This window comes from Sinohyriopsis cumingii, chromosome 16 (assembly GCF_028554795.1).
Source record: "Sinohyriopsis cumingii isolate HCF-2022 chromosome 16, ASM2855479v2, whole genome shotgun sequence".
Classification (NCBI taxonomy): domain Eukaryota; kingdom Metazoa; phylum Mollusca; class Bivalvia; order Unionida; family Unionidae; genus Sinohyriopsis; species Sinohyriopsis cumingii.
The window spans coordinates 97,086,682-97,097,652 of NC_142976.1; the positions used below are offsets into that span (position 1 = coordinate 97,086,682).

The following is a 10,971-nucleotide window of genomic DNA, read 5'->3' on the forward strand; positions in this document are numbered from 1 at the left end:
CTATTCTACATTGTTATATATTATTGTACATTGTTATTTAGTATGCTACATTGTTATTTAATATGCTACATTGTTATTTATTATATTACATTGTTATTTATTATGCTACACTGTTCATATGCATCGGTTTAATAGTTTAACCAGGCATCGCATGACAGAATGTGGTCTGCACCGATTTCTCCAATATCGCTCATCTGCTATTGATCAGTGCAGTGGGGCAATGAAAGAAGCTAGACATTCATGAAACAAAATCAGATTATGTAGACTAACGGATCAAGTATTCAAGAGCTGATATTCTTTAAGATATAATGTCTCTACTTTAGAAAATTGAATAAAATTTAGTCTTAATGCAAGGTAGAAAATAGTTTGTATGGAAAGATAACTTTCCATTCTATAAATAATAATTACTGCATACCAAGTAATTTACAAGGTTTTAACGCTTATAGAAAGAACAAAAGTCCCTGGAAAGGAATGGTGCTCAACTGGCCAAAACGAACTACCTGTAATTCAAGATAAAATCGTTTCTTCCTCAAATGGGGCCATCTATTTAGTACATACGCAAAACTCTGTCAAAGCTTGACCCGTCACTCCTCCCTGTACACATGCGTACATTTTTTTACAACCCCCTCCCACCTGCGTATGTACGCTTGACGCACCCAAACCCCAGGAATTCTACAGAACGGACTATATTCAATCCACGCAGAAATGATAATAATATTAACGTGTTTAATAAAACAGATAGTCCACTGACGTCGAATGTCTGGCTTCATCAAATAAATAAGATGCGTAATTTTAAAAAGTTTGTCTAGTGTCCGCAAAAATTCAAACGCCTACTGAACCCAGTCGAACAGGTTACGTATTAAACAAATTATTATCGAGGCCTCCCTCCGTTTCCTATGCGTACGTACATTATCAGTAGGCCCCCCATCCACATACGCAAGCGTATGCATTTGGGTTAAACCCCCTCCCCTCTCCATGTGTACGTACTAAATGGACGGTCCCTAGCTGGCGAGTGTTGAAACAATCTTTGTTACTTTTGATCGATAACAAGATTTTAAAATTAGCTACGATGGTGTGCAAAGTGTCAGATTTGAACTAGTTTCGTTTAGTACCAATTGCACAAAAAAGAAGTCTTTTAGTGGAAACGTCGTGTTCAAATGACCATCCACTCTATAGGCGTGGCGATAACGAAGATTTTCAAGAAGGCCGCCCATAACGGGTGGATCGGATTTGCGAGTGTAACCATTTTCATATAAGTAGACATCTCGTGACGTCTTAAGTTGAAAATCCCATTTTAAGGAGTAGCAGCTATCACAAGATTTTCAAGATGGCTGCTTTGATGGCCATATCGGAAAGTATCAGTATCATTTTTATTTAGGTACAAAATTGACATCATAGATAGTGGTTTAGTTGAACGCCGTGTTGATACAACTATCCATTCACGAAGTGTTGCGATAACAAAATTTTCAAGATGGCTACTGTGTGTCAATATTGGCTGTGCAAGCAGCACCATTTTCATTGAGAACCACCCATAAATCATGCGAATTCTTTTGGTGAAAATGCTACATTAATAGGACTTTCCGTTCAGGAGGAGTAGCGATAATAAAATTGTCAAGATGGCTTGTGTGGTCGTCATACTGAAGATCAGACGGTCACCATTTTATCCTTCAAATATGCTCTCCAATCATATTACGTTAGGAATATTAGCCTGTTACTTCGCATATTCATCCCTACTAAAAGAAGAAAAAGTCTTTTTCTGTCTAGTCATAGACAAAGGGCCATAACTCGTGCTCATTACATCCCCTTTGACACCGCAAGGTGTCGCTAGTTTTTCTAGATGAGCGGATATACTAACGAGGATGCTACCGCGGCGGATGGGTGGTTGAGTTTTTTAAATAATTAATGTGATTGGATAAATATTCTTGGAGAAATATAAATTACTGAAAAATTTGCTTTCTCCTTCAAATACTTTCCCGAATCACATTATGTAAGGATAATAGGTAACAGAAGGGGGGAGGGGGGTACTGTGCATTCGACTTCAACCTCGGATATCCTTCTGGGGAATGATGGCTGGATTCCCATGCGAACGTTAGCCCTTTCTCCTGATCACATAAGTAACAGTCTAGGGTCACCTGACCCATGATACCTATACATGGTTAAGAAGATAATTATCGAAACATTCTTACCTATAAAAGTTTACTGGCGAATCCAGCGAAGCTGATATGCTGTATTAATTGTTTGAGTTGGGTCTAGTGGTCATCTGGGATGCTGACACTGGACTAACAGATTCAAGGTTTGCCTTTGCGAAACTCAGTCTTTGGGATAAAACTTCGAGAAGGTTGACTCTGCATGCCAGCCAACAACTTATATTGTACTTCGGATGAAACGTTAACGTTCGAATGCCAGGCTTGCAGAGATCGTTCTAATCCAATGAGCGTCAGTCTTCACGAGATGACTCAGATGTTGTGAGATCACCGAGTACGCCATGCTTATAGCCTATTTCACGGCCGAGATAGACAAAAACAGACGATTTTCGTATTTTAATAGGGCTGGATTCGCGAGGTAGCGGACTAATGTTCATAATAGTCATAAACGTAAACATTATAAGAAGTCTTTCCGTGAATTCCTATGTTGATGTTACCATTCATTCAGGAGGAAAATCGATGTTTTCAAAATGGCCGTTGAGGCGGCCATAATGGACGTCCAAGCTGCTCCATTTTCATTTAGGACCAACTAGACCTTGGGATCAATGTGTGAATAAAGTTTGATTGCAATCTCCCAAGTAGTTAAGGGGGAATAGGGATAACATACTTGTGTTAACAGACATACAAACAACGGACGACAAGCCATCCAATAAGTTCCCCTGGACTGGGAACAATAGAGCTAAAAATGAACAACCTTGAGTTGCAAATGTGACCTTGTTTAAGTTTACATCGCTTGCTTCTGTAATACGTACGTTAATCTGCATAAAGGTCACATATGATGCACACAATATCTTTACCAGTGACACGCAGATGTTAATGCTCTAAGCGAACAATGTATTATATACGATCAGAAGATGCATATAGAAGTTTTAAAATGCTATTGCTAAAGCAGATTTAAAAAAAGCTTGCTGCAGCAGCAGGTACTAAAACAGCTGCCCTCTCTTTAGAGACCTTCTGATGAGAAGACATTTGCCTATGAAAGCACACCTGCTACAACAGCTGTTCCATGTATAGAGACGTATAGAGACATTGCAGATAAGAAGACGAAAGGACACCTGATACAACAGCTACTCCACGTATAGACACTGCAGATAAGAAGACGAAAGGACACCTGCTACAGCAGGTGCTCCACGTATAGAGACTTATAGCGACATTGTAGATAAGACGAAAGAACACCTGTTACAACAACTGCTCCATGTATAGAGACATTGTAGATAAGAAGACGAAAGGACACCTGCTACAACAGCTGCTCCATGTATAGAGACGTATAGAGACATTGTAGATAAGAAGACGAAAGGACACCTGCTACAACAACTGCTCCACGTATAGAGACATTGCAGATAAAAAGACGAAGGGACACCTGCTACAACAACTGCTCCACGTATAGAGATATTGCAGATAAGAAGACGAAAGGACGCCTGCTACAACAGCTACCCACCTATTCAGAGAGCTTTCTGATGAAAAGACGGATCACACGTGCTACAACAGCCACCCCATTTATAGAGACCTTTCTGGTGAGAAGATGTTTACCAATGAGAGAATACCTACTACAATAGGTGATCCGTGTATAGAGACATTTAAAATGTGAAGACATTCGCCAATGAGAGGACACCAGGTACAAGAACTGATCCCTGTATAGCGACCTTTCAAATGAAAAAACATTTGCTGTGAGAGCACACTTGCTAAAACAGCTAACCTCTCTTTTGAGACCTTTTGGATGAGAGGACGCAGCTCACCTGTTTCAACAGCTGCTTAGTGTATAGAAACCTTTCAGATAAGATAACGGAGGATAACTGCTACAACAGATATTTCTTCATTTGAAAACATTCTGATCAGAAGACAATCACCCATGAGGGGGGACATCAACATCCGAATTTCATTTATAGAAATGCACCATCGATATGATTCAGTCACTTGCAACAATCAATTTTCTAATTTGCATCCTTTTCATTCGTTTAATAATATGAGGAACGCTTTACATTCTATCCGATTTTAGCATAATTTATATATTAATCTACAAAGAGAAACCAATGTGCTCACAATGTTGTTTTGAATACATTCGTTACTATGAAAGGTACAATATGTATGCAGTGACCTCCACATTCAGTTTTACAAATGCGCCATTTGCACATATCAAATGGACAAAAATCAACGAAAGGTCTCATTGAAGAAAAAGTTCTTGAAGTCCTATCAACAACATTTGAGCGACAGTAATCAAGTTTTGCTATGAAATGGAACGTGTTTTCGATGATATTCTAGTATGCCAAATTCATTTTTAAAAAAGGTCGCCATTGACAGCATACTTAAAATACAACCATGTTAATTTGACGAACATATTCAATTTCTGTCGGTCTCTTTTCTGAAGAAATCTCGGTGGATTAAATGGAAATACATATCACGCTACTATAAACAGTTACAACAAATTACTAGATTTACAGATCTGATGCATTACGCTCTTTATCTTATGATATCCCGCAGATTCTGAGACGGATGTGGCGTAGCTTTCTTCTTGGTACTTAATGGTACGTTAGTATAAGAATTGTTTGGTCCGAGGCAAAGCGAGTCTAGTACATTGCTCTGAGACACCACCGCAGCCATTTTGGTTGGACTGGACGGGAGTCGGATTTTAACGGTACTCTGAGTACATTACTGACTATATCATGACAACGAAGTGCCTTTGCCAAGAACACGCCCATAACCATCCGACGGTAACCCGGAACGCTTGCCACAGAGCCAACCCTGCTTTCGGCTTCTAATAAGCATTGCATTTTAAACGTTTGGCTTCCAGAAGTAAAAGAATATTAAATTGCACAATGAACTTTACTTACGTTCCTGACGAAACGATTCCAGAATAATAACTTTTAAATATTTAAATATTCCCTTGGAACGAGCTTCTGATCAATAGCTGTTTTGTTTATTGCATTATTCCGCCTATAGTATCACTAAGTGATTCAATCCGGTTAGCAGACCATTGTAACACGATCTTTTAGTCAAGTGGGCGTAATGTAGTTCCGACATGTGATCAAACCTGATCACCGATAAATCAATACGGTAAGCAACCAATTAAGTCTTGAACATAGTAACAGCTGCAAGACTTTCACGAAGTTTTAGCAATTTTACTCGCTTTTCGTGCTTCAGACAGAATTGTTATTTTTAAAGATACGAGAGAGACATGAAAAAATTGCACACAAAAAAATAAATGAAAGCACACGACAACAGTTTGAAACCACGCACCGAGTCTCTTAAAATATCCAAGCACTACAAATGTGTGAAGAAAACAAAAGTACCGTATTTAATGTTCAAGTCGGGTGCGATTGCAAAAAACAACAAAACACACTTATCTGCCGTTGCATAATGAGTCGGAAGATCAGGGTCTATGTTGTGCGCTCAACTGAATAGTCCTCGCACACTGTGTAGACCCATTTCTGCCGATACATTATGCCATGGCAAATCTGGGTCGATGCAGTTTACATTTTGACCCGAATTAAAGCGTGTATATACGATATTCTGATCTAGAATTTGTTTTTTTTTTTCTTCTACATTCATGTTGGAAAATAATCCCAATTACTTGTGTTCTCACATTTTGTGTCTGAGTTCGTGTTTTCTGTATATAAATTATTTTGCTATGTAAGTAGTACAAGTACACATTTGCTGCAAACTTTTCATGATTGATGTCAACTTCACATGCAAACCAAACACATAAACATTACAACCGACCGCTAACATGACAAAACATACACTCCTTACAAATTTTTTCAAGACCTTTTTTTAAAATTATAACGTTTTTTTTATACATAAAAAAATTCTTTATTTTCGTTTCACCATTTACAAAAAAATGAAATTCGATAATTGAAATAAATACAATAATCAATGCATTCAAATAATTAACTAATTAACACATAAACAGGGTAATTAGAGTGCATTATGGAGAGTTCGAGTCAGCCATGATTTAAAATATCAACATCAGCCATGAAATTTATATAATTTTCCAAGTCAGATTTATTTTTCCGTATTTACATAATGAATACAACAAAAACAAGTAATTTACCAAATGCACTATTGTATATCAAGGAACTACACAGGGTTGAGACAAGTTAAAAACATTATTGGAAGCGCAAAAGTCGGAGAATATCCTCGTGACGCAGTATTTGAAGAGAATTCGAGATTCGCCAGGTCATACCAATATAAAATGGACATTCATCAAGTCGAACCGACATACCATCGAATGAAATTCGACATTCATCAAATCGTACCAGCATATCTTCGGATGCAAAGTCATACCAATCTATCATCGAATGACATTCGACATTCACAAAGTCGTACCAACATATCTTCGGATGAAATTCGACATTCACCAAGTCGTACCAACACATCTTCGGATGAAATTCGACATTCATCAAGTCGTACCAACATATCATCGAATGAAATTCGACATTCACAAAGTCATAATAATTTATCATCGAATGACATTCGATATTCACAAAGTCGTACCAACATATCATCGAATGACATTCGACATTCACAAAGTCGTACCAACATATCATCGAATGAAATTCGACATTCACAAAGTCGTACCAACATATCATCGAATAACATTCGACATTCACAAAGTCGTACCAACATATCTTCGAATGAAATTCGACATTCATCAAGTCGTATCAATATATTAATGGATGAAATTCAAGATACTGGAGTCATATCAACATATCATCGGATGAAAATGATTCCACGTATTCTTGGAATTATCTGAAGGAGAACACATAATGATGAACGTTAGTTTTGTAGAAAATAATATTCTGGTAAGGAGATAAAACGTCTGATATGGGTTCCATCTTTTTATATCTACAACAATTATGTATGCCAAATTCCAATTCAAGGGCTGGTCTGATTCAATAAAATTAACGGTGAAATTGGTAACGCAATTTTCATAGAGCCATTTAAAGATTTTGCCTTCTTTATTATGTAATTTTGCCTTATTTTTTTTTTTAACATGACTGTCATATTGGATAGGAGATATCCAATTATAAATTATAATTACGCAATTTGAATTAATATGGCACCACACTGGCCCAGTACTTTCAAATTTCTCAAGACGCTTTTAAGTATAATTTTTTTTTTTAAAGCTTATCATTTTCCTTTCGATTCTTTACAAATTACGTTATTTGATGGCAGGGAGAAATTGTTAATTGAAAGGAACTGACGTCTGAAACCTGTTCATCAGAGTATAAAATGACCATAAACGCAGGAGTTTTTAAATGTTGGTAAATACAATAGCGTATCACCTATACTTCTACAAACCGAATGGTTTACATACCTGAATCTTTGATTTAAATTGAATAATTAGATTTTTCTATTTTTGCGACAGGGGCTAAATTAAATAGAACAATCACGTTGTTGATACAAATTTGAAAGGCTTTAAATCAACTATGCAGCATAGTTTTTATGAAGAAGTAACTTCAATGTTTTACCTTTTTTGGAACGATAACCGCATTTAATATTTGATTGATATAATTTGTATAAACCTGAACACCTCTGATGTCCGGTTGATTTTAGGCCAATTTTGTTGTGGAGGTCACTGCATATATATTGTACCTTTCATAGTAACGAATGCATTCAAAACAACATTGTATTCACATGGGTTTCTTTTTGTAGATTAATATATAAATTATGCTAAATTGGTCCTAATGACGTTGATTTGTTACAAAAACACAATTTCTTTGCAAACGGACGACACAACGAACGCATGGTCCTAAACATCAAATTGGGTATAATTTTAATCTATATAGAAATAATGTTCGATATCCAACCCACACTCCTTGAAATAATTAGGCAAAAAATAGTTAGCCTTCAAAAGGTGTGTTTTTGAAATGCTGTTGCAAGTAAAAAAAAGTTTCTGCCATATTTTCAGCAGAGAGATGTCATTTGTGTGTGTGTGTGTGTGTGTGTGTGTGTGTGTGTGTGTGGTTTGGATTATTAACATAGCTTTAACAAGTCCTGTCGCTACGATGTCTACAATGTGGCAGTTTAAAGTGATGTCTAGCACTGGGGCATCATGCAGCAGACATATAATCAAAACGTCCCACCCAGTCACGTTATCCTGACACCAGACTGACCAGTCCTAACACTAACCTCATAATGCTGAGCGCCTAGCGAGGCAGCTGTTAGTACCATTTTTATGTCTCTGGCATGACTCGGCCGGGGTTCGAACTCGCGCATCCGAGGTTAACGCTCTAACCACTGGGCACCGGAACTGAAAAATAATTTGTAAAAAGGACAATTTACGTCGGTACCGCATGAATTTCTGGCTTAAGAGAATCACACAGTCAGATTGGATCAAATCTTGCGTTTCCCGATAGTGTAGGCGCGGACTGTTTGACAGTAATATGCCGATTAGGTAAAACAAAATTTCACTGATCACTCGGAATTTATTGACTCTGGTGGAAATTTGGACGAATTATACCCGAATGCGAAGCTCACAGGTGGCAACGCTTCCTATTTACATTGTCACGGTGGTCTTGACCAGTGACTCTGCATTACTCACAAGTATACTTTTTCCGAAAAGGCGTACTATCTCGCAGATGCATCAGTGGAGTGCCATTGTATAATCCACCCATTGCAGTAATGGCCTTGTTATAATTTGTGTTCCACTGGTATTCAGTCAGGCAAAGAACGGTTGTCACGAGCGGCAGAATTAGAAATATGAAACGAGCAAATCCCAACTGTACACCCAGCTTAATGCCGTATAATTTTTAAATATTGCCATGAAGCATTGCTGATTGCAATCTGTTTCCGCATTCATAAACTGGGCAGTTAATATATTTTTTTACCTTGTATTAAATGTTTTTTTTCAACTGTCAAACTAACGTATAAAAATATACATGCTTCGGCACACTGTCTTAGCTCTCTACCAAACAGTCCATTAAAAATATGTCGTACTACAAATGCTGTAATCATGGCAGGATGTGAAAACAGGAGAGAGATTGTTCAAACCTTCTTGATATCACCTCGTCATGCATCAGTGGGTTTCAAACTCAATATCCGGCTAATACTTGTGTGAATATTAACCATAAAGTCTATGCAAACACTTGATCTAAATGGCCCGAGCACTCTGTGCTAATATCTCTACTAGAACATCCTAGAAATAAAAACACAACAATGTCTTTTGCACGGTCCCATTTCAACAGACGTTTCGGCACGGTCACTTACTAGTGATCTTTCTTACCTTCATTCACCGAAGATTCTATACAGCATGAAACTTGACTGGTTCGCTTGTTTTCTTTCAAGGAAACGGCAAGAGAATGGAAGGAAGAACTAGCTATCACGTATCTTTTTCTGTAAACTTACTATCCTCAGCCACTGAAACGTAACGAAAGGTTCTGAATCTAATTTTTTGTAAAATATTAAATATTACTTCGTTTTTAAAGTTGAGAAATGTTGCGTATGACATGGTGATCAAATTCTTGCACACTTTTCAACCAAATAATTTGGGATTATCTATTTAAAGAATACCAAGGGTGATTTCGGTCATACGGGGAACTTCAGTAAAATTTCTCATTTACCCCATGGGCGATGTGACCTACTTTAATGAAACGTGTCTGATAGGATTCAATTGGCAATTACCAGTTTTGCTACACTATTTTTGATTCTATGGGCTAACTGGTCAATGGGTAACTAGAATATAGTATCCCACAATTGTGCCACTGCCAACTCCGAATCCAAAGTCGTGCAATTGGGTCACATTAAATACTGTAGTAAAGCCATTTTTTTGACGTTTTCTATGGCTCTTCTATTTGTAAGAAAAGTGTCTTGTATATTTTTTATATTTCTGTTAGTTAAATGCTAGAAGAACAGATTGTTAAATTATTGTGACCGACTTTATCGACGGTAAAAATGTCAGCTAGGGTGATTTAATTTCAGCCGCACAATTTATGGGCGCATTGCAAACAGTATATTTATTTCCATAATACGTGCTGTGAATTATAAAATGTTAATTTTAATATAAGTAATCATGTTCAGAATTATCTTTAATATCTCCGTTTGGCGAAAATGCAGAAGAAAGTGAAAGTAGAATATAATATACTAACATGAACGGCATTCGCAAACTCGGGGCCCTATTTGGATCATTTTGGCGTGGCCTCCTGGATTTGCGCGCGGGGACACCTAAGAGCACGGCATATGGAAATAAACTTTTAAACAAGTTTTATATGAGATTGAACTTGAAATTTTCATCCCTCTCTTTAAAATTTCTTTGTTTCGATATATTTTTAAAAATTACTAACGCGCGGAGACCCTGTGAGCGCGGAATCAATCCAGTCGGCCTAAGGCCGGCCCTGTACACTTACATGAATGCAACTGACAATGTATCCACCTACTTATCACTAATTACCTGTCGTGTGACCTTCAATATTTCCTGCCGTGTTACCTATTATATCCGATGTCCGCTCTATTCCAAGGTTCCTTAGCACACTGAAAAATAACAAGTGAAGAGTCACCCGTTTTCGATCGTTACTTATAAACATAAAGTATGGGATTTCTTCCGTGTGTGTGTGTTTAAGTGGGTTTTTTTTTTTTTTTTTTTTAATTTTTTTTTTTTGCTGATGAATTCGACGCCAATCATGATGTACTAGACAAGTTTTGCCCTCCAGTCCTGTTTATATTTTCGTGCATTGTTAAATTAGCGCTCGGAAGACTTCGCTTCAAATAAATGTATATCGGATTTTTTTCGACCGTTTTTAATTTGCGCAAGACCGATTACGGTAACAGAAAA

General features: G+C 37.3%; 1 long non-coding RNA gene across 4 annotated transcripts in view; it reads right to left on the reverse strand.

Annotated features, from left to right (window-relative positions):
• The window catches only part of LOC149781029 (uncharacterized), an 18,425-nt gene extending 7,753 nt beyond the window's left edge, over window positions 1-10,672 (reverse strand). For all 4 annotated transcript variants that reach the window (XR_016415197.1, XR_016415199.1, XR_016415198.1 and 1 more), the window contains exons 1-2: window positions 10,591-10,672; window positions 9,427-9,560 (exon numbers count right to left, since the gene is read on the reverse strand). This is a non-coding gene — a long non-coding RNA (uncharacterized LOC149781029). The remainder of the gene's footprint in view (window positions 1-9,426; window positions 9,561-10,590) is intronic.
• Window positions 10,673-10,971: the final 299 nt, after the last annotated feature.